A 20402-nucleotide genomic window follows, 5' to 3' on the forward strand; every position below is an offset into this window, starting at 1 on the left:
GACCCAGCAGGAACAAAAAACTCTTACCCACCTCTAACTGCATGAGTCTTGGTGTAAAAAGCAGAGCCTGGAATGTGCAATCCTAAATATAGACCCATTCATAATTAATGCTTTACTCTCTCCCAGATTTCATATTGTGTTGATAGCAGATGCACTTGCAGTATATGGACATTTTCCCCTTTGAAAGATGAAAGTTCTCTCCAGAATATGGATAGATCAGGGCTAGAAACGTTGACTTAGTCAGTGTCTGCTATTTTTCATCATCAGTTATATAAAACTTTAAATAAATATCTACTCATAACAGAGATAAATGTTTCTAGTTAAAATGTAGTTACTAACTAGTATATTGCTTCAGTTATTGGTGTGCAGTTTTTTCTTAAGTTTAGTAGCAGTCTCTCAAGTAGTATCATTTAAAACCAGATGAACTTTAGTAGTTTCAAAAGCAGTTGTTTTAATATATCTGCAAGGAAAGAAAACAAAAATCCTTAGGTTTTTTTTATTTATTTTATTTATTAAAAGGTTATTTTACCCCTAGTCTGGATCATTGTCTTGTTTTAAAACCACAGATAAAACAGACTCCAGTGGCAAGGTTCAGAGAGCTGAAATTGCCATATAATTAGGCAGAAACAGATACTTCCAAGGAAAAAGGGAAATCAGTTACAGTGGTTTAAGAAAAGCAACAACAGCAGTAAGAAATCATACTGTTAAATGAAAAGCCATCAATATGATGTGTCACCTCTGCCTAATGCTTAAGTGAGGGACCTTATTGTTTTCTTTTATGTAGGTTTAATTTTAGCTTGTGCTTCTGGGAAGTTGGCATGTGCTACTATTGGTCTTATTACTTGGTTGGGAAGAAGTTTTAGAAAAGCCAAAGTGGTGGTAGAGGCTGTAGAGGTACGCAGAAACCTTTTCAATGACTGGAGTTAATACATCCTATTTCTAAGAATTGAACCTGGAAGCTAAAACCTTGGGGGCTGGGGGGGGGCAAATTTGGACAAGGTAATTGGCTTTGACCTTTTGCCAGATGTCTAACAGTACTTTTTCCTCTCTCCCTTGTGTCCAGATAAATGTCATGGCTTTAGGTTTTTGTTCCCTTGTTCTGGTTTCAAGTGTGGAGCTGCTTATGTAGCTAATCTGCGCTTAAAATTATTTCCACTTCTAACCCCAGTAGGACTCCCTTTTGGGGTATTCAGACAGAATTGACATAATTGGATTTCTGCCCAGATACTGTATTTAGATAGCTTTGGAGATGTCATTAATTTGACAGCTGCCATAGGAAATCTTTGTTTTGACTATTGTTACAGGGCCTGTAATGTTTCTATTGCATTTTCATTTGTAGTCTGCCACTGAATTGGCATGATTAGAATGAGTAGAATAAGACACCATCAAACGTGTACAAGACATGAAAGGGAGAAAATCAGTGCTGAAAGCCTCAGAAGGTAGGCTGTTGCCAAATTTTATTTGGGTATTATGAGATTTTGGAATATCTAGTTATCTTTCAAATAGCAATAATAGCAGTGCCTGTGGCTAGGGCTGCTGTATGCTGGGGTGGAACTGAAGCTGTGTTCATGTTTCTCTTCTTGTTGTCAACCTAAAGCAAAGTTTCTATGTCAGTTCAGCCCAAAACTGCTTCATTAGCTTCTGATGATTAACTTGGAAGAAAAAGCAGATGTTTTGGGGAACCCTGTGTATTGGGAACTTGTACTCCTAGCAACTAAGCTGTTAGTTCCTTTGTTCTGATCTGCACATAAAAGGTGCTGTCTTTGGGAACTTCTCTTCTGCCATGTTCTAAGGACAGTCATAGCACCACACATCACTGACTAGCATGTATCACCTACCAAATCATGTAGCAACCAAACACACTTTTAAATTCCAAGTGTTGGTCTTCCAATTGCCTTTGGCTCTTAGTTATGAACTAAGTTATGATAGTTTTGTACCCGAAATGCATGAAGTTGTTGTTTTTCTTCAGTTGGGCCATCAGAGGAAATAAAAAATAAAAAAAAACAAACCTGAAAATCGGGAATGCCCTTTTTTTTTTTTCAAGTCTTTGATGCACACATTTATTGGCAAATGTGTGCAAAATGTGCAATATTGGCAAAATGTGTTGCCTCGTCCCAAGGAAGATAATTTTCATCTGTGCATTACTGAACTCTTAATACCAGATACTATTCAGGCATGTTTCAGTAAGGGATTTTATATTGTGGTCTTTTTTTTTCCCCTTTCCCTCAATTTTACTAATGGGTTACAGTTTAACTTCTGATTATTCAAGTTCTGCAGCCCAGTGCCTTTCAGCATTGTAAATGAAATACCGAGTTTGAGTAAACAGTAAATCTTTCTACTCCTTCTGCTTGTGGTGGTTGAGAGAGATTTCTTCAACTTTCTCTCCCACCCAAAGGCCAAGGTGCCTGGGCTGCTTTCTGCCATTCTTTCAAAATGCAATGGCTGTCATTTATGCTGACAGTATTTCAAATGTGGGTTGCTTTAACAGATTAGGGCAGATCTTGCATACTCTTCAGACGATGATACTTGGACAGTAATCCTGCAGCATCATTGTATACTCATTGACGGTGCACCTGGAGGAAGGGTAAAACCCAAACACCCTCAGCAAACTGGCTGCAGCTGCTGGTGATGACAGCTTTTACAGCAGGTGGGGAGTGTCTGGAACAGACCTCCTTCCATCAGCATCATGTACCAAGTTGTCACTTCTCTTGATAACTTTCTGTAACTCTGAAACTGCAGTTTCTGACGATGTTTTCCTTCAGGATGTCATTAGGGATCCACTCTGACTATTCCTTCTAATTCCCTGTATCTGCCTGGTGGTTTTGAAGACTACCACTGAGCTTGACCTGTCCCTCTTAACATCAGCTTCTCCATAGATTTTATCACCAAGACAGCAGTGGCACTGTTGCTGGAAATTCAGAGAGTGTACACAAAGGAAAGATTTCCTTTGGACTTAGAATGAATAATTTACCAGAACAGGAGCTCTATAAAGGGCTGCAGTCAGCCTTTAACTTCACATTGCCAAAGGGGTAAGTCTGCCTGAGTTGATTCTGCCATGTTGGTGATCTGCAGTATCTCTGTAGCTCCTGCTACAGTCCGTTTTCTGTGACATCTCACCCCAAAAGGAAATCTTATCTGACTGCGTAGATGTGAGATTTATTTGTTTATTTTACACATTTGTCTCCCTACCAAATGTGGTAACCATGCATCTCTGCCTAGTGTTCCTCTGATAGAGTTAGCACTGCATCCTTCTGTGGTAGCTAATTGATGGGAATCCGTGGCTTTCACTTCTCCAAAAGGTATCTGTGTATGCATTTTTCCAGTGGAGGTGTGCATTTTCAGTATTTTACATGTGCAGATTACTAGGTTGCTGTAAAGAGTGTATCAATCTGCTGTTTGCAGTCTTCTTTCACAGCTCTGAAATTCAAAAGTGTTGAATTAGAAGTTCTGACTCTACTAGAGGTTGGAAGAACTGGTATGATTCAGTGGGTCATAGATGCTTTCATGTAAAAAACATTTTAATAGCAACAATGCAAAAGGAAAAACAGATTTGTGAAAGAGCTGCTTGGGCTGATGATCTGTTAACCACAGAGGTCCTCAAGGATTCTGAGCTGATTTTGCTTCATGGAAAAGGCTGCCATGGTGCAGTTCTTATAAACAAAAAATTTAAGAATCAGTCAGAAAACGGCAGGTATGCACTACAGAAGGTTGAAGGTTGAATCCTCTCCTTTCCCTTAAGATACTGGGAGGCAAAGTTTAAGAACAGCCTTGGTAGGCAAAGTTCCATTTCTGCTCATGTATCTGCAATTGTAATTGGTAAGTCAGGTCTACATTTTCAAGGGTTCTTGAGGTGCTTAGAGCTGTCCTAAACATTACTTTCCTTAATGGAAATAGAAGAGAAAAAAACAAGGGGATTGAGATAAAATGGAGTTTGAATACTTTGCCTGTTTTACAAGTTGCTCTTGAATAAGGAATGCTTAAAAAAGCTGGGGCTATTTTGGTAGCACACCCTTCAAGGCCTTGTTTAGCTTGCAGAGAGCGACTGGACAGGGCTTGCATTTATTTTGGTGCTCAATGATCAATCTTGAAGACAGGTGTGTGTAGGGGGTTGTTGGTCATGGTGTTATTGTTTCTTTCTGAGGCTGCAGTATTACAGGTCCTCTCCAGGAATTTTAGCCTTGCTGGGGCTACAGGTTTTCTTCAGTCTGCTTTGTGGATGTTATCTTTTTCTCATGCAGAGCCTACCTTGGAAGTTCGCAGATCAGCTTAGGTCAGTATCAGTTAAGTATCAAGATGGGAAAGCCTGCTTAAGCCAGGAATTAAAACATTTGCATATTATAGTTGAGGTGGTAATTTGGTATCAATACAAGTTTTTTTAATAGCTCGGGCTTTTTTGGGGGGGAAAAGCTTCTAGTGAAGACAATGTAAGAAATGTGATACTTTTTAATAAAATAATGGATCTATGTAATATACCTCGTAGGATTGTTTGCAGATGCAGTCACTAACAGATGTAACCCTCCTTGTTTCTTTCCAAAACAAAAATATGTTAGTCATGCATATGTTTGGATTGCAACTGGGAGGAAGCTGGCAGTGGAAGTTGGCTTTTGACATACAGTGTTTATTTTAAACATCAATATTATTTAGAAGATTAACTGTTTGTGCTTCATGAGTAGATTGATAGTTGGTGGTTGTGCAAGTAGATGTAAAAATGCTGTTTTTTTGAAAATGTATTGTGTATACACCAGAGCCTGCAGAACATATGCATTTGAAGGAGATAAATGAGAATATAGGTCAATGTAGCCTTTCTGATTGCATGTGGTTCAAGTGTGAGCCGTTGCCTGCTTTCTCTAGCTGTATTCCTCATCCTACGTTGCCCCCCCCCCCCAGGATATATTTCTTGGAAATAAAAATTTGTTTAAAATGTGTCTGTTGATACCAACATGTTTAATTGCATCCTATTTGATATGGACTCTGGGAGGTGTACTGTAACTCTTTCATGCCAGATAGCAGCACAGAGAAGATGCACAACCTCCTCCCTGTGCAATGAAGTACAAATTTCTGGCTAAGCATTGCAGCCTCTGGGGATGGCTCCAAACCTGGACTGCTTTAAAAAGCCGATTTAAACACAGAACTTTGTTCTAGAGGCCTAGTCTCAGTTTCACAGCTGGCTTAAATCTTTTCCAGTGTTTTAAGTATTTGGAAGGTTTTTCTGTGTGCAGGGCAGTGAACCTGTTCTGTGTGTCCCATTTCGCTTCCCTTCTTGCCATTAAGGAGAAAAGAAGAGCTTAGTTGTGTAGAGTATGTAGTATGAAAGGCTTTTAATTTTTGTTTTCAGGATGTTATACATATTGTGATGTGATGTTGCTATTTGCTACGTTTTTGAAACCTTGAATACGATGTGAATCCATTCTTGCTCTCTGTTTTCTCCTTGCATTCCATTTTTTTTTATTTTTAAATGTGCTATTTAATAAATGCCTTGACTTACCTGTGCTAAGGACTAGTTGCATAATTTAATATTCCTATTTTCATAGCTTTAGAAGAAGGTAATATAAAGGGAGTTTTGTGAGGATATATATGCATAGGAGGCTAAAATACTGGAAGAAAGTAGAAGGTTATAAGTACTAACATAGAGTACTGAATAAACTTGGTGGATTTCTTTTCCCTTTAAGCAAATTCAGTCACTGAGCTTTTGAGTGCTTAAGCTGTTCTGCCTGCTGCACCGTGGAACAGGATTCTGCCTGCCCGATTGTCTGTATAGTTAAAATATTTTGAACATAGCCTATTTCAAACTTCATTTGAAATATCTGCCTAATGGAGAAGTCTTAATGGAATACTTTAATAGCCAAAAGTGGTTACCTGCAATTGCTCCAGCGTATTTCAGTCAATTACAAAGGAAGGCAATATTTAATGTTGGAGTGGAGCTAGATGGTGTAATGAACTGGCAGATTGCCAGCTTGATCTTCTCCACAGGAGAATTTGCATTAATGTGATGCTTTTCATTTGTTCTCCAGAAGGTCACCAGTAATGCATCAATTGTTGAATTTTATCATAGTTATTGGAGCCACTTGAATGCCTTACCTTTGGAGTTAAAATTCCCACTCTGTGCAGTACAGCTTTATGGTCAGATCATTCTTGTATATTACCATATTGAGTATCAAAGAGTTTATTTTAGCTATTTCATGACAGAATTTAAATAGGAGGTGATTGGGTATTGGGAAGAGAGTCTGAGAAAATTGTCACAGAAATAGTCTTTGTAAGGCTAAATCTGGATTTTAGGCATGGGAATAAAGAAAACAGGGCATTATAACTATTAGTGAAAGGAAAGGTGGTTAATAACTTCGAATGTCACTTGTAAAATAATCATTACAAGACCATTAATTTACTCTTAAGGCAATCTGTAAAGATTACACAGATAAATATAAGGTGCTTATTTTATTAGATATTAATTTTTATCTTCTGGTACTTATTTGGAAGCATCAAGTTCAAACTTTGATTTTTGACTATTCAAAAGTGCTTTTTACTGTAGGACTTGTGTAATCCTTCTACTCAGAAGACCTCAGTCTAGAGAAGAAATGAGTGAATGAAGTTGATGATAAAACATGAGATAAATTTGTCTTTCTGCATTGCATGTTTGCAGTCGTTTGTTCATCCCTACTCTGCCATTTCTGTTCCTTGTTGTCACCTTGTGTTCCTCTGCTCTGGGCCTCATGGTAAGTGTAGGATCTGAAGGCAGCAATGAGTGGCAAGGAGCTGTGGCATTTTGCATTCAGCAGGACTGATGTTACTGTAGTAGTGTTGGTGTTAGGATTGAGATTGGACAAATGGATGTCATGCTAGATGGTACACAAGTGAAGGGCATTGCTGGTACCATGGGTCATGACTTACCAGCTCTGTGCCTTTGTTTGCCTTGTTGCTCTTAAGAAAAAAATGTTCCTTTCATTTCCCAGGTTTTGTAATGTTGTGCCATTTTGGGTGGACGCTGAAGTGTTTGCCACATGCTCCAAGGCTTTTGAAGGTTGTTGGAGATTACGTTGAACTCTCTAGGTTTAAATATTCAATCCTCATCCTGACTTTGCTGTCAAACACAGTTGTCCAGAGTCCTGTTTGGTAGGACACAGCAGAAGAACCAGAAAATCCCAGCTCTGGTGCAAACCCTCTGCCTGGGTTCAGATTGTCCCAAGCCCTGACTGCTGTTTCCATGTACTCTGCTCTCAGATCTCAGAAAGATGTTGTACTTCTGTAACTGAAAGATTGTTTCAAGGAACATATTTGAAGTATAAGAGAATTATTTGCGTTTTCCATCCTGAGTTTGAGTCACTCTGCAAGTCACAGCCTTTCAGGCAAAGCTTTGGGCTGCTGTGGGGGTGTGTGATGGAAATTGGGTACTCTTCTGGGGAAATGACTCTTAGTGTGACTCGTAGCAAAAAACTTCCTCTGGCTCTGCCATAGCAAAGTGAAAATTTTTGCCAGGAGAAAAGCAGAAACAGAGGTCTAAATGCAGTGGAATTTTGCCCAGAGAGGACAGAGATCTGTTTGTGTCTTGCACTCATGTCTGTTAGATTAACAGAATTTTATTTCATTTAAAGTGTTGGTAGGAATGAGGTTCTCTTGTGCATCATTTTCATTTGACTCCTTGCTACTGTCACCATCAACATTCTGAGTTACTTTTAATGTATGTTAATAGAGCTGCAAGAATAAAACTGTCCCTGCTGTACAGAAGGAAGTCAGCATTGTTATATTGAAATAAACACATGACTCATTCTTTTCTTATGTGTTGACATGGACTCTTATTTTCCCCAACTGTACTTCCTTGCCAGTTGACTAATAAATATGATGTTAGATGTTCAGATATTGGTGATTAACAGTATTGTTTTTCAGCTCACTTTCAAATGCAAATTCTGTACAGGAATGGGTATTTGTGAAGGTGGGAGTAAGAGTCAAGATAGATTCTGGGTATTTCTTTAAAGAAAAAAAACCCCAAAAGTCAGAAACTTGTTACAGTACTTCAGTGGTGGATGGTAATATGGTGGTTTGTGAGGTCAGAAGGGGAAGGAGCAGTACTCCTCAGAAGATTTCTGTAACAAAAAATGAAATGACTTTTATATTCTCACTGTATTCCCTTAATATAAAAAATGTTCTTGCATTACTGACAGGAGAAAACCATGTACTACAAAACATTCAGCCTGTAGGAAAATAGATCTTCACTGCCTCAAGGTTTTAATCTTGCTTCATTTATTAAAATATTTCCCATTTACTGGAGATCTGTCCTGTAATTTCAAGTACAGAGCAGTTCTCAGTGAGAACATAGTTAAGGTCTGTAACTGTGTAGTTAAGGACGAGTAACTGTGTAGGAAAAGTTGTAATTTTATAATACCTTTGTCAATACTTCTCCCTACCCTTTGTTATGTTGCATGGGATCATTGGATGAATTGCTCTTTTTAATATAATTTCTTTGTCAGATGCTACTGTAGAGTGGCAACTGATTGAAATTGCTCAGAGTAGATTTTGAACAAATATTTGTGCATGAGTGGCCTCAGGTTGAGTTGTAATCAATTGTCCTTTACTGTCTAGGGGTTGCAGTGCAGGAAGGTGCTCAGGATTTTTTCCTTCTCCTTGAATTAGATCTTAATGGGTTTACCCTGTCTGAATTTGTCAGACAGCCTGTGGAGGGAGAAGCATAGTTACAAAACAGAAACAAACATTTTGAATACCCCTCTGCAAGGTTACTGTTGTGGCTAGAAATACTTCACAGAGCAATGGAGACCGGGAGGGTGCTCTGGAGGTTTGTGCCACCCAGGACTAAGTCTCTGCAGGACTAAGGCTGCAGCTGGGGACACGTCCAGGAGACTTTGAGACTCTCCTGAGAAAGAGGTCCATCACTTTGTAGAGGGCTTGTGGCCATGCTTAGCTGGCCTCGTGGTTAAACTTTTCTTCTTTACATCCAGCCAGAGCTTCCATTAACGTAATTCTCCAGCCCTCTGAGAAATTTCATGGCCACTGTCAGAGCTTGTTTCATTGGCACCATCTCCCCTGTGCCAGAGGGTTCTACTCCACAGCTGGTAGTAGTTCAGGTGAAGTACATATCCAGATGTGTGAGAGTGCCACCTGGGTGGAGATATCATGTCCCACAAAACTACTGGACATGCTTTTGTTGTGGTACCTCAGTTTCCATGTGTAACAGTGTCTCCCTTTTCTTAGGAAGTAGGGACAGGTTAAACTGAAAAATGCAAATGTGAAGGAAACAGTAATTAAGGGTGCTTTTAAAAATGTTTTATTTCTAAAATTGGGCTGAAGTTTTAATTTCATTTCTTGGCTGATTTTTCTGCCTATGGAGATTGTTTGGTTTGTAGTTGCTTTCTTTCCTATATGTTTGGGATTGCCTGTGGTTCAATTGACCTTTAAGTTAAATATGAAAAGGATTCTGTTTATATGGAGCAGGTGGGTCAAGATAGAGCCATTCTACCTGCTCTTCAGAATCTCTGAAAAGATTTTCATAGTATGACAACTAAATTACCTAGCTAAAGGTCTTCTAAGTTTAGTGCTGAATCTAAAATATGTGTTTTTTGTTATTTCAGATAGTGGTGTACACAACTTTGTTGGAGAGTCCTGACTTTCAGTGCCTGGATCCTTATAGCAGTGTGCCAAAGGTGAGTGGTTCAAGTCCAGTGGTTATTTTTGTAAGTAAAGATAATGAGTGAATTGGATGTATTGCTTGGTTTTTGCTTTTATGCTGTGTGTAGTACTTGTGATTTTAAATGTTTCTTTTAATAAGCTGCTGGATGGCTGATTAAATAGCAAATCTTCAGTGGTCTGAGACAAAGCAATTTTAGCTCTCATTTTCAAAAAAAGACAAGAAAAAAGCATAGGCTTGGATTAAGTAAGCACTAGATAGGGCTGCCACTGTTTTTTGGCTCCTGTCTTCTGTTACTGCTTTGACTTGGGACATGGGATCGCAGGAGGTATGGAAGAGTAGCAGCCATCCATAGCCTGTGGTAGAACAGGCTTAATATTATTCTTGGATTGAATTCTAAAAACTAAGGAAAAAAGGCTGATGGGCTTTCTGTGAGAGTATAACAGGATTGTATTAGTTATTCACAGGTTATCATGCTGGGGTTGCTCAGAAGACCTGAGGTAACCTAATGAAGCTAATGTTTTCCATAGACTTCATTTTGTGGTAGACACTTGACTATCACCTTTCTGTTAATTCACATACCCTGTTGTCTGTTTCTAGTGACTGTAACTGATCTCTGTCTCTTAGCAGAGATTAACACAGACTTTTAATAAAATGAAACCTCATTACAACTGTACCAAAAATAAAAGCAAAAAGGCAAAACAGTGGATGAATTTTCAGCATTGTAGTGAACACAGAGCAGGAAACTGGGAATCTTAATTTCATTCATTATTTCAACTTTATAATTTCTTACTCAAGTTCTCTGTTTATAAAATAAAAATAACATTACCTTCTTCAGCAGAAATTTATGAAGGCTAATTACTGACATTTCTGAGCCTTCAAATGGAAGGCACTGTACAAAGTCCTCATGTGCCTTGGTATTTGTTATGAGTTATGTTAAATACTTGTTCAGTGAAGTGTTATCACATGTTGAAATTAGATTTAATTTGTTTAATAAAGTGCAGCTGAACCAGTTAGAATTAAAACATTAATCCAGTCATAAGTACAACAAAACAAAAAGGAAATTCTGAAGTACTAGAACAGAAACACTGACATGGTATCATTGGTTTTTGGACTATGTTTTCATTTATCTAATACATGTCTTTAAGTGTACCAGTACAGATTTATAACCCTGGCCTTTCCAACAGATTAGAGTATAGCCCTGAACATTTTATATTAGTGTTTAAAGATTATTAATGAGAAATCTTTTTCAATAATTTACTGGGGGAGAAACTCCAGTAAGTTTTCTTTTTGTGTAAAGGTAGCCAAATGAAAATATTCTTGAAAAGGTTTTTAATGTAAAAAAACCCCAAACATAATATGAAAGCTAATGATTCCTAAAACTGTAGCATTAATCATAATAAAGTTACTCTAATTCTTTTATTAAAAATTCTACCTAAAATTATGCTTCTGTTTTACTGATTATGGCCCAAATGTAGTGTATATTTCAAATGCATAATATAAAACTCCTTGGTGCTCTATCTTAAGAATCTTCTTCTTTTCTCGCTTTATAATAGTTTTCAGTTGAATGGTCTGTGAAAATAATTTTTGAAAATTCCACTGCTTTGCTCAAGGAAATAGATTCTTGGAATCTGGGTGATGGATTTAAAGTCATCTTTATTTGTTGAATTTATTTCTCTCATATTTGGCTTACTGAGTATTTTTTTTTCATTTACCTTTGAAACAAAAAGGAAGGGAAGGGAACAAGCAGGTGAGGGTATATCCTGTATTCCTTTCAAAAGGACAAGAAATAGGTAATAGCTCACTGAAAGGAGGAGAGGGAAAACTATTGAAACATCTTTTTTGGGTGTAGGGTTTTCTCTTCATTTTTATTTTTTTCATTTTCTGAAGTGTGGGTACCCAGAATACAATCAGGCAGCACGTAATTTCACTTTGTCCATTGAATTTAATAACAAAATTAAATCTAACTTCTGTATTACTATTTTATATATTTTCCATCCTTTGTGTGCTTGTTTCTGATGGACTGTATTCAGCTTGTTGAAAATGTGATTCTGTAAAACCCGGGGTTTTCTAATGTCTTGCCCAAAAGGAAATGAATGCACAGGTGTAGAGTTTAGTACAGCTTACACTTGAAATGCTTTGTTGAACCAGAACATGACAAACCTTTTGCCCTTTCAAAAGGAAATACAACTGGCAAGAGAGTAAATATTTACAAATTACACTCAAAACATTCTTAAGCTTCACTGGACTGCAAACAATAATGTGTCCTTACAGGCTTTTGTTGAGTCAGAACGACAGTGTAATTAGTATGTGGATGTCAAGATCTGCCAGCTCATCTCTTATCTAGCAGGGCAGGCTGGCTTTTTTCAGTTGTTTGTACCTCTCTCTCTCCCTCTCTTCTATAAGGAAGAGAACTATATGAAAAGCAACGTTAAAAAAAAAAAAATGTAAAAATCTATCATTTCTGCATTAAATTATTATGAAGTAAGAGATGAAGGTTAGTGTTCTGGCACTTGCTTGCAATAACTAGTGGTATTATGTACTTTTGAACTTTTTTCTCATTCGCATAGTTTTTGTATCATAAAATATATCACATCTTGTATTTCCACAGTAGAATATTTTGGGAAGTGACTGTAATATTAATGTGTGCCTTGGGCAGTTCTTTTTTGTACTTCAGTGATTAGATGAAATCTTCTGGGAAATGTTCTTTAATAGCATAATTTTTTGAGGCTCCATAAATCTTTATAGAATATACCATTTGGTTCTTACGGGATACCTCTGTATGTAGGAGGGGGATCGTTTGATGAAAGCAGAAGGAAACAGGTACAAACAAAGTTATCACTGTCTTAATACTCAGCAGATTTGCAACATCTGCAATCAGATGGCAGTGGCTACAATACCACAAGGTTTTGTGAAAAGCACAGTCTGTAAAGGCAGTCAGGACAACTGTGAGGAGAATGTGTGCCTCAAGTTGCAAGACCAGGAACCTGCAAACAGCTTCTGAAAAGCTGATCCCTTCTCATTTAGAGAGGAAAAAGCATCACAGGCATTCAGCTTCACAGAACTGCCTACCATGCTGTATCAAAACATTTTGTCATTTTTCTCTGGAGCTGCAGGTCTGTAGTTGTTGATTTTCAAGGAGATTGAACCTAAGGGAAACAATACCTATTCTTAGTGTTTCATATGAGTCATTTATGGGAAATTTTCTGATAGTAACTAAGAATAAAAGGTGTGTACTCAGTGGATATCTAGATTCCTTTCCCTTAAGAAACTCTACAACTTTTCTGCAATTACGCCAATTATCCCAGGCACCTAAAGTGTTGATTTTAAGCCTTTGAATGCAGCTTTAGCATTACTTAAAATATTTACAGATATTTAGTATAATAATTTATAGAATACTACATGTTATGTTTTGCTAGTGGCATAATAGTTTCTAACCTGTAATTGTGAACAGTAGGGAGGAATGCTTTCATTCCACTCCTACAACTCCTAGCCACAGGTATGCCCCCTAAATAGATTGGTGTTCTCTGAATTAAGTAATTTCAGTACTTTCTTTTTTTATATTTTTTACTACATTTTTCTGATTCTCTTTGTAGTAATTGTAATTCTTTGCGTGAAAATGCAGGCATACTTTTATTTACTAACAATATCAAAATAGATTGTTAAGAATTGCCTAATTTTTTTCCAGCTTTTGTAACTTCAGGTGTAACTCAGGTTTATAGTTAGCAGTACTGGCTCTGACTCACAAACAAATGGCCTTTGCAGTCTATAGCTCTTTCTAGCTGCTGTCTATATGGATTCCTCATCAGAGAATACTGTACAGTTTTGATCTACACATGAAAATTCAGTTCATTAAAATTTGGATGACCACATTTTTCCTTGTGGAAGTAGTTTTCTGGTTTGATAGCCAGTGTGGACTTAGGCTGTCTTCTCATTCAAGTGTCTGTTCTTTTCTGAGCCAACAAAAGCTTTGCCTCCTGAAAATAGTCTTAACATGCTGCTCAGGAATACAGCTATGAGTTAAGTTGTATATAAATAAAATATAGCTCACTGAGTAAGCTATCTGAGTAAGTTACTGTTAAGGTTGTGAGTAGGTATATTCATGAACCAAGCACAAAACACACAGGGACCAACCCTAGTGTCTTGACCAGCATTCAGAGGAGTGCCACTGTCAGCACTGATGAATGAGCCTGTATTTCTGTGGTTTCTAAGTAAACATATCCCTGCATTACACCATTTCTAACATTCAGATAGAAGATTTAAATATGCACTCTATTTTTGAGGGTACAGCTGATGTGGCATAGAATATGATGCCGAGAGACTCTTCACGATCATTTTTGCAGTTAAGCTACATGAAAGAGAGGGTACCTTGTGGTGCTTAAGGCATTTGTGACTGCACATGAATGTTTTACATCAGGGAAAGTCATCTTGAGGCTTTTGGGGCACAGGGACTAGGAGCATTCCCAGTGCCATCACTGTGCAGTGCTACAGGGGCATTGGGGCATTGGGTCAGTAATCACCCCAAACTCTCCTGGAGGAGTCAGCAGATTAGTGTCTGAGACTGATGACACCCAGTTACTCCCCAAAATCTTAACTGCCCCATAAAGGAGCTGTTGTCATCTCCTGCTTGCAAACAGAGATCCTCAGGTTTGAGGGGTGCTCTGTTTTTTAGCTTTGTAGAGCTGACTGCTTGAGCTGGTGCTTTGTAGGAGTGGGCAAGCAGCCAGCGTTGGCTTATGTCATTTATAAAATCAGTTGAAGGCTTGTTTCTCCATTTGATAATGGCTGGAAGGCAGTTCTTCTGGTTGGGGAGGCTTTGAGACAACTTTAAATGATTCATTGTTTGTGTTAAAATTGGTATGTAGTGGGAATCCAAAACTGTAAATGTGTGTATTTTCAGTAATGCTCTTAACGTATTCCATATTACATCGTATTCAAATGGTATGTATTACATAAAATATATTATGTTATTAGAAACAGTTTGGCATGCTGAAATACTGCCTTTTAATGAATGGGAAGAAACGTTCATCTCGTTTCATATCTGCCAAACCAATTTGTGTGTATTACCCAGAGGCACTCTGAATAACTGGAGAAATTGGTGGATTTCACAGAGCAAAATATTTAAAGGTTAGTGTGGTATGTTTGCAGTGGAATTCTGTTTCTAATAACTTGATTAATTAATCTTGGATTACAATTACTGTTTTCACTGTAGCAACAAAGCTTGAATTGTGCTAAGCAGAGAGGACTGAGAAAATGAGCTTGTCCTGTTTATTTTTAAGCCAGTAGTAACGCAAAACATAGAATACCATGCATACAGATACAAACCTTTTACAGTGTATTTTTCTTTCCCTCTTTTTAAGTTTTGAGAGTATCCTTCCAAGACACGACAGGCTCTTTGTAGTCTCCTGTGTTTAACCCCCTGCTTTTCTTTGTGCTTTCCCTTCACACCCTTTTGTTGTTTCAGGGACCCCCTTCAGCTCTCATCCCTCCTTATTTTAGAGGCGTTTTTCAGTGTCAGCAGCTCTTAGTTGTTCCCCATAATAGAACCTCTGTGCAGCTTACTTTCTACCTCCTCTGTCACCCTCTTCTCTCCTCCTTTCTTTTAAATGAACCTACTCCTTTTTTTTTCCTTTTTTTTTTTCTTTTTTGATTCAGCAGCTCTATGTGCAATCTGTACAGCAAATCCCCTGCTACTGTTATTGCTACCCACGTTTTTTTCCTTACTAATCTGAGTCCTTGCATTTCTTTTTAGCATTTTTCTCTGTGACTACTTGTTCCAGCTCTTCCTGCTATCCAGTAAAATCCACCTGTAGCCTCATTTATTTTTTTTTTTTAATTGCAAAATAATGACCTCTTAGCAGACCTATTCCTGTTTGCAATTTAAATATCTACCTCTGATGCAAGCAAGCTATCACAGGGGATGTCAGAAAGATCCTTTGCCTGAAGCAGCAGGTAATTTGGGGGATATGGATTTTCCCAAGAGGATGATTTTGAAATCTCTATCTTGCACCAAAATCAGTGTATTTCTGTCTGTCAGTGCTTAGCACATTCCCTGATCAGCTGGGGTGTTTCATACCATTAGTTCTCAAGTTATCAAATACCAGCACAAAAAAATGCTGTTGAATGAGAGTTAGACCTCTCTTCATATTTGATCTCTGAACTTGTCTTTCAAAGTTAAACAGAATATTAGATTTTCTTTCTTATTTCTCCCTTAAGATTACTGAGTCATGTTTTCCACCAGCTCTGGATTTGTATAGGATCTGGAAAAGTCTGTTCCATTATGGCTAGAGAGAGTGCTTGTTTATGAATATAGTGCTGTTTGTTAAGCTAAAGCATTTAATTTCAAAAGAAAAGGGTGTGACATCCTTGGGTTTACTTAAATGCTTTGACTGGAAGGACAAACTGGGTGTGTGCGTGTGTGTATGTACTGGTTGTGAACTAACTCCTAAGCATGGTTTTAAGAGCTGTGCTCTTTAGAAATTGAATTTATTACCAGAGGGAATATTTTCTATCAATGGAATCTTGCATTCTGAGCTGCTGACTTGCTTTTCAGGCACTGTTTGGGTGCACAGCTGCTGTAACATAATTTCTGACTGCAGTTAAGTTACTGAAACTTCAGGCCTTGAAGTCTGGACCTGGGAGCTGTAACCCTGTAACTGGAAACACATCACTGTGAGGTCAAAATGGGAGCTTCCCATCCCTGTTCTAGGCTAACACCCAGTTGTGTGAAGAGCAGCTGGTGCTGTGTATTGTTCAGGAAAAAGGTGGCAGCAAAGAGATCCAGGTTGTTGTGGCCTGCTCCTTGGCTGTGGTTCAGGAGAAGCAAGGGTAAATGAGGGCACAAAGCAGTCCTCAGACTTCAGGATTCTGTCCTGTGAGTGGTGGTTGGGGCACCTCTGCATCCTAAGTCAGTACCTGGACTAATTTTGTAGAAGCCTTAAAAATCTGAGTAATAAAAGCTGAAGGCAGAGTTTGATGCAATGGCACAGTACTGCTTACCCTTTCAGAACAAAAGCTTGGTTTCAGGTTTGAATTTTTCAATCTAAAGGTACTATGCACTAGAGGAGCAGAAACAAGGCATCCAATAACACTTCAGTCCAAGACATGTTCCTCAGATCTTGATTTTCAGCAACATGCTTAAGAACAAGAACAAATAAAATAAAAATGTTTGGTATTGGTCACTTGAAGCATTCTGAGATTTTGTGATACAGAAAAGGAAAAGGCATCTCTCTTAAGTTATCATTAAGGTCCAGGGGGAGAGAGTTTCTTCCCCCTTCTCCACATCTCTACCTTGAGGTAATTTGTGAATTTTTATATACTCGCTCCTACTTTTGGTAAGTCCAGGGATTGTAACTTGCCACCCCATTCATACACTGCTTCACAGTACCCAATATTTGTGTGTGAAGTTTCTTTTAAAAGCCTGTTTCATTGAGGCCTGAAGAAGATTTGGTAACACTATTAGCTTATCTTAGTAAGGTCTGATTCGGCTAATGAAGAACTAGTCTACTTCTGTTGTAATATTAGATTTACGGCACGTAATTCTTGAATTTTTAGTAGAATCTGTGAAGTACTAAATATTTTGTGTGGCTCTCAACAAAACTTGTGTATGAAAAGCTGGCATAGTCAATTTTATTGCAACTCAATAGCAATGTAATTTTTAAAATCTGTATTAAAGTAGGAGTAATTAGCGTTCTGTGACTAAACTTGTAAATTGTAGATGTGATGTTTTGAGCCTATTTTTCCCTTAGTTAATCTTGGTTCTAGTACAGATACTAATCCCCACAGTCTCTTTCCATGTTTGAAATTTATTTGGCTACTATTATTTCCTTTTCACATTTGAGATGCATTTAATTATCTGACTGTGAGTGAGGTAGAAAATGTGTCTTTCAATGTAGAGGGTAGAACATTACATCAGTGTAAGAGTACATAACATTTCTGGATGAAAGGGAATGTGGTATAGCAGACAAAGCCAAGTGTTTAATTGAAACCAATTTTTTTATTGCAGGGAGATTTTATTCAGAAAAGTGAGTTGAGGAGAAATTTCTGGCAGAAGATAAAACAGTAGGAGGAAATTTAGAAGAGTTTAGATATTAGTATTGTTCAAGCATTGAAGCTGAGAGGTGGAATAAAGGAGGACAGGTCTGGCATCACCAAGCAGTGTTGGTCTTTCCTGAATGTATATTTTGCTTATCAAAATGTAGACTCTTCTAGGTGATTATTCCTGTTTTCGGGTAACTATGGAAGAAGTCAGGTATTTTTAGTCTTTATCCAATAAAAGTTTACTCTCTGAAGCTTATCATTTTGAGCAGCAGTTCTGGTGCAGTGGAAAATCATGTTAGGGTAATAGTGGAACAAGTTTTTAGATTGTGTGTGGGAGCTTTCTTAAAGCAGACACCTGAACTGCAAGGTAAGAGTTCAGAATAAGGAGCATCTTCCCAACTTGCTTACAGCAGCAGATGTTCTCTGGAGCATGCCTGGCAGAAAGGTTTCAGTAAACCCCTTCATCCTTTCCCCCCTTAAGTAAATGGTGTTTCTCTCTTGGTTTTGTGTCCCTTCCCTTCAGCAGAGGAATTAACAATGTCTTGCTGCTCTAATTGTTTGGCTGAGTGCTCACAAGTACTGTTCTTTGGAAGAGGACCTCATTTGACCTGGAGGAATGTTCCAGACCAACAATGCAGCCCTGATTCAAAGCCTTTTTTAAAAGGTGTAGAACATGTTTTTGGTTTTTTTTAAACTTCTTTGGAAAAGTGTGAGGGAATTTCCTTTTCTGGGAATGGTAAGAAAGGATTGTTGTATTGACTCTGAAGAGCTGACAGATGGAAGGGGAACAGAACTTCAAGGAGACTGGAATGGCCCTTTCTTGCCTGGGCTGATACTTTCCCAGCTGTGTAGCATTAGCATAGCAGTCAGTCTGACTGACAAGAGGCTTGTGGAGCTGCAGCATTCACTCACATCTCTTGCAAGATCTAAGAGTCTCTCTTTAGTTAAATTGTGCTCTCTTGGCACGTGTCCTATCAGGAAATTAAAAAGGGAGCTTTCCGAGTAACTGTCTCAGGGCTCAGTCTTCTTCAGGAAGGTGTACAGATTTTTACAGGAATAAATTTAATGGTATTAGCTGTTTCTTAATAAAATCTAACACTGTCTTTTTCAAGCTGCCTCTTTGGTTACATACATTAGCATAGAATCAAGAATAGTATCTTGTATCCGGTGATTATTTTTACCTATACTGTTCAAAGACCCTGCTTCTAGGAAGGAGCTTTCTGCCTGAGAAACTCTCCTAGATATGAGAAATAGGAAACCCAAATTCGGGTAAAAATATGTGAAACTTTGCCTTGAAAGGTAAATTCAGGAGTATCTTACATTTTTTTTTCATTGCCACGTGTCTTTTTTTATATTGGATATAAATTCTAGACCAGGTGACCTGGTAAAAAAACAAAAAACAAACCCAAACTCAAAACAGTACAAACCCACCAAACTCAAATAAATGAACAAAACCCAAACCAAAACAGAAGTCTTAAGAATTTATTCAGTATATGAAATTGCAGTAAAGTTGAAGGCTTACAGGAACAGAGTCTGAACTCTGCCCTTGAAATACTTAGTGCAGTGTGAGTTAGAAAGTTTAAAATTGTGAAATTTATATCTACTTTTTACATTTTCCTACTGCCATGAGGTAGGTTGAATGGGGTTTTTTGCAAAGCGATTGATAAATTGCTTAAGACTATAAAGTGAACTAGTAAACTACTCCATTGGCTAGAAATGGGCAATGGTACTCTTTTTTTCCTTAAACAGCTTTGGTTTGAAATCAATGCATTTTTGAACTGAACAAACATCTCCTCCTCTTTCTAGTTAAAAAGTGAATATATGATTTTTCTATTGAGGAACAGAAGGTCAGCGGTTCAATTTTATTTTCAGCATTTTATAGACAGTTTAAAGTGAAATTCCTTGAAAAGTAGGTAGGAGTGTTTCAAGGGATTAGCAGTAAAACATAGCAATCCACAGTGATTCTGAGCTTTGTCCTTCTCTGTGGGATCAAGGTTAAACTGCTTATGTCTGAGGACTGTTCTTTGTTTATACAGTACATAAATGCACTAACACTTCCAGTGAAATATAATTCTTGCAAACCATTGAATGTTTGAGCTAAAGGAAAAGAGGCAGCAATGGAAGCAAATAAGTCAACCCCCTTTTTTTTGAATCTTGAAAGAATGTCTCCTTTATAAAATTTCATGTGTGTTCATTGTATCTTGAGTGGCTGGATGTTTTAATTTCAAGACAAGCAGGATGGTTTCTTGACAGAGGATGTAAGTCCATGGACAGTGGTTCACTGAATTAGTTCTTCTGCAGATATATAGATAATATTACCTAAATGTCCCCCCTGTATGGTGTTTGTTTTTCTCCCTGTGATCTTGTGTGCTTGGCTTCCTCCTATCACCTTTTTGTAAGGGGCTGTGGAGAGATTGGTAGGTGTAAAATCATTTGTAATTTTGTCTTATCTAGACACCTAATGTATATTGGATTCTTCCTGGACTTTCCTCTGTCATGAGATTGGGTTTGGTTTTGTTTGCTTCTTTGTTTTTCCCCCCTCCATGTATCTCTGAACGTATATGTAAGCTTAAACATTGTCTGCTGGAAAGAATGGAGAAGTAAGTGCCAAGCAACACAAACAAACATTAAGCTTATCCATGTCTCTGACCTAATAGAAGCACCCATAAACCAATGTGGAGATGTGGCCATTAATCATTGCTCCTGTTTTAGAGGCGAGATGAGGTCTCTT

General features: G+C 37.9%; 1 protein-coding gene across 2 annotated transcripts in view; it reads left to right on the forward strand.

The window, feature by feature from the left end:
• Window positions 1-20402, forward strand: part of NCK2 (NCK adaptor protein 2) — an 85233-nt gene that overhangs the window by 23711 nt on the left and 41120 nt on the right. For both annotated transcript variants that reach the window (XM_030467919.1, XM_030467910.1), the window contains exon 2: window positions 9576-9647. The gene's annotated coding sequence lies outside the window, so the exon portion shown is untranslated. The remainder of the gene's footprint in view (window positions 1-9575; window positions 9648-20402) is intronic.

The sequence above is a fragment of the Calypte anna genome, chromosome 1, assembly GCF_003957555.1.
Source record: "Calypte anna isolate BGI_N300 chromosome 1, bCalAnn1_v1.p, whole genome shotgun sequence".
NCBI lineage: Eukaryota > Metazoa > Chordata > Aves > Apodiformes > Trochilidae > Calypte > Calypte anna.